This window comes from Drosophila bipectinata, chromosome 2R (assembly GCF_030179905.1).
Source record: "Drosophila bipectinata strain 14024-0381.07 chromosome 2R, DbipHiC1v2, whole genome shotgun sequence".
Lineage (NCBI taxonomy): Eukaryota > Metazoa > Arthropoda > Insecta > Diptera > Drosophilidae > Drosophila > Drosophila bipectinata.
In genome coordinates, this window is record NC_091737.1 from 2,242,173 (window position 1) to 2,246,142 (window position 3,970).

Sequence of the window (3,970 nt, forward strand, 5' to 3'; positions counted from 1 at the left end):
AACTGTACTACAAGCAACTGCTTTATAAACGAATGGAGCAAAGGTAGAGCATGACGACCTACATTTGTGGAAATTCTGGATGGTCCAACTGTAGTTAGAATAGAGTTATGGACGAACTTCGCACTATCGTTTTGCTATCAAGCCTTCCAGAGCAATTTGAAAATTTCATGGTCCCAATGGAGACACGAGATCCGTTGCCACTAAGGCATTCGCTGCAACTCAGAAGCATAACTCACAGACAAAAACCTATGGGCAGAAGAAACAAAAAAATATCGTTTGTTTCAAGTGTGGTGAACACCGCATGACATCAAGAAATGTGGTGAATCACCAAAACAGCCTGCTGCACGCCTGTGACTTCAACAACGTTGACAATTCAACATGGTGCTTAGATAGTGGCGCAACAAACCATATGTGTTGCGCAAGAGGGCTATTCACAAAGTTTGAGAAACACACTCAACCGTTCGGACTGGCCGATGTTAGGTATAGGGTATAGGTATAGGTGACGTCAACATACAGACAGCCAGTGCATGTTCACACTAAAAAATGTTCTTTTCTTTCCGAAGATGACCGGAAATTTCTATTCCGGGAGCAGTGCTGTCCAGAACCGGTGCAAGGTGACCTTTGACATAGAGATTGCCAAGGTGATGCAAGATGGAGAATGCATAGTGAAAGCAAAATAGATTGGCAACTTGTACTTTTTTGAGGGTGGCCGAAGTAAATGTTTTGCCATGTCAGCTGTTGATGGGATTTAGCTACACAAGAGATACATACATATTAATTTCTCTAGCTTGAAAGAGATGGTATCCAAAGGGATAGTTCGAGGGATAGATAATATTCTGTTGACAGAGAATAGTAATTCCAAAACGTGTATGGTTAGTAAAATCCTTGTTCAACTTTTTCCATCAGCAACAAGTAATCGGGCTAAAGAGCTTTTGGATCTGATACACGCAGATGTTTGTGGACCTTTCCCAAAACTGAACCTCGGAGGTTCAATGTATTTTCTGCCTTTCATTGGCGATAAGTCCAGGAGGATTTTAGTTTACTTCTAGCGTGGGAAGAACGAGATGCTGTCCAAATGCACCGAATTCAAGAAGCTGGTGGAACGGCAGACGCGTAGAAATCGGGCAAATCGTACGCTAGTGGAGATCTCGAGATGCCTTCTAGTCCAGGCGGGACTGGAAGATCATTTTTAGACAGAATCTGTCAACACTTCGGTTTATCAGCGAAACCGTTCCCCTACCAGCGCATTAAAGAGTATTACTCATATGGAACGCGTGGACGGATAAGAGACCTTATGTAAAACACCTAAAGGTTTTTGGATCCCTTGCATTTGCTCTGGGCAAGGGTCCGAAGAAGGGCAGCTGTGGCACTCTGTGGCAGCCAAAGGTTATCGACTGTATGACCCATAAACTCAACAATTGGGCGAGAAACGGGATGTATTATTTGATGAACATCATGACGTGGGATCCACGGGTGATGCTGTGAAGATCGACGTTGGAGGAACTTGAGGAGGCTCGCCAGCAGCAGGGATCCGGAGATGCAAAAATCGTTTCTGACTTATCCATCGACGGCGGCAGCTGCGAAGAGAACACAGATCAGTACAAGAGCGCTGAAGCAAAAGGGTGAGCATGCCGTGGAGGAGGAAAACCTGGACACGCAAAGAAGCAGTACAATATCCTAGGCATAGCGTGAAGCCATGGAAAGAGAATATGATTCTCTGTTTGCCAACCAGACTTGGCAGATCACTGATTTACCCAAAAGTCAGCGAGCAATTGGATGCAAAATAGATGCTCATGTGCGCGCTTTTTTATAGGACTGGCGGCGGAGCTCAAGCTTCATCTCCATCAAATGGATGTCTGCACCGCGTATCTTTTTTTTTTTTTTTTACCGGTCTTTCTGAATTTGGAAATGGCTTGTGCATCAATAAGAGCATCAGCTAGCATTCCTGTATTCATCATAAAGCTTAGAGGCCCAGACGACCGAGGGGCGCTCAAGAAACGATTTGTTAGAATATTAAGTTATTTGTTAATTATTAAGCTAAGAGGAGTTAGTAAGGAAATTTAAAATTCTATATTTTAAATAAGAGGGACAGGAAAGAGATGTAATAGAGAAGAGACCATTGTAGTTCGAACATAATACCCTAAAAGGGTCATGCAGTGCATATGTCGAACTACAACGGCTAAGGAACAGAGGACTAAAGTTTCGAGTCCTTCTATTAGGAATGTTAAATTTTAAGCGTGTTAGTAAATGCTGGCTATCTACATCCCCGTTAATAAGGGTTTGCAGAAAAACTACACCGAGCATTGTCCTACGATTTGTTAAGCTAGGTAAGTTTATGAGTAAGAGTCTACTACTATAAGATGGAAGTTGAAGATTTGCATCCCAGTTTAGACCTCTAAGTGAAAAAGTTAGGAAATTCTTTTGTACGGATTCTATCCGGTCCTGATGTACTTCATATTGGGGACTCCAGACACATGAACCGTACTCCAGTATAGGACGGACCAAAGAAATGAATAGTGTTTTGGTTATATAGGGGTCATTAAATTCTTTTGACCACCTTTTGATAAAACCAAGGACTCCTTTAGCCTTATTAACCATTAAGGAAATATGGTCGGCAAATTTAAGTTTGATGTCTAATAGGATGCCGAGATCATTAACCTGGGTTAATTTTTCTAAGGCAATCCCATTAATAGAATAAGTAGCTTGCAGAGGGCAAGAACGATAAAAAGACATATGTTTGCATTTAGATCCATTAAGTATTAGATCATTAGCTAAACACCATTTTTGAAAGTTATCAAGGTCAGACTGAAGACTGTATTGGGCAGAGATGGATTTGTACTGAAGACAAAGCTTTACATCATCTGCATACATAAGAACTAGAGAGTTCGTTAAAGTAGGGGGCAAGTCGTTTATAAAAAGCGTAAATAATAACGGGCCAAGGTGACTTCCTTGCGGGACGCCGGATGTAGCACGGACCAGACGGGAGTAAATGTTTTTAAATAAAACTCTTTGTGTCCTTCCATCTAGGTAGCTGGAGATCAACGTTAAGAAGTCTTTAGGAAAACCCAGCATATTCAGTTTACTAAACAAGAGTGAGTGATTAACTGAATCAAATGCTTTGCTGAAGTCTGTGTAAATTACATCGGTTTGATATCCCTTACAAAAGCCATCTATGACAAAAGATGTCAACTCCAATAAGTTTGTGGTGGTGGAGCGACGCTTAATAAAGCCATGCTGACAAGGAGTGATGATCGAAGAGCAAAGGTGTTGCAAATGAGGGTTAATTAATTTTTCAAATAACTTTGGAATTGCCGACAACTTAGAGATGCCTCTGTAGTTGGCAGCCTCGGACTTTTTCCCCTTTTTATGTAGGGGAATTATAAATGATTCCTTCCACTTAAGGGGAAAAATCGAGGTTTCCAAAGATAAGTTGAAAAGTCTTAGAAGAGGTTTGCACAGAGCCCTGGCGCAGTATTTTAGCACACAGCCTGGTACTCCGTCGGGGCCTGGCGAATAAATGGGTTTTACCCTTAAAAGACCAGATAATAAGTTGTTCTAAAAAAAAAACGGACAGAAAATAAGATTTGCTGCTTGAATGTTATATGCATAAGGCTGATCAGTCAATTTAGGAGGAGAATAAGTTGTTTGAAAAAATTCTGCGAATAGATCGGCAATGGCCTGATCCGAAGTCGCAGAGGAATTTTCAAACGTAAGCAGAGGTGAAAAAGATACGTGTTTACGCTTAGTGTTTCCAAAATTATAAAACTGCTTTGGATCCTGAGTAAATTGAATCCGGCAGCGGTCAATATAATTCCTATAACATTCAGCGTTATGCACGGTAAAATTCCACCGAGCTAGTAGGTATCTTGAGAAATCAACACTACTGCAATTTTTTTTATATTTAAGTTAAAGCTTATTTTTTTTATTTTTTAAGTTAGTAAGGCACCTTGTAAACCAAGGAGGATTTGTT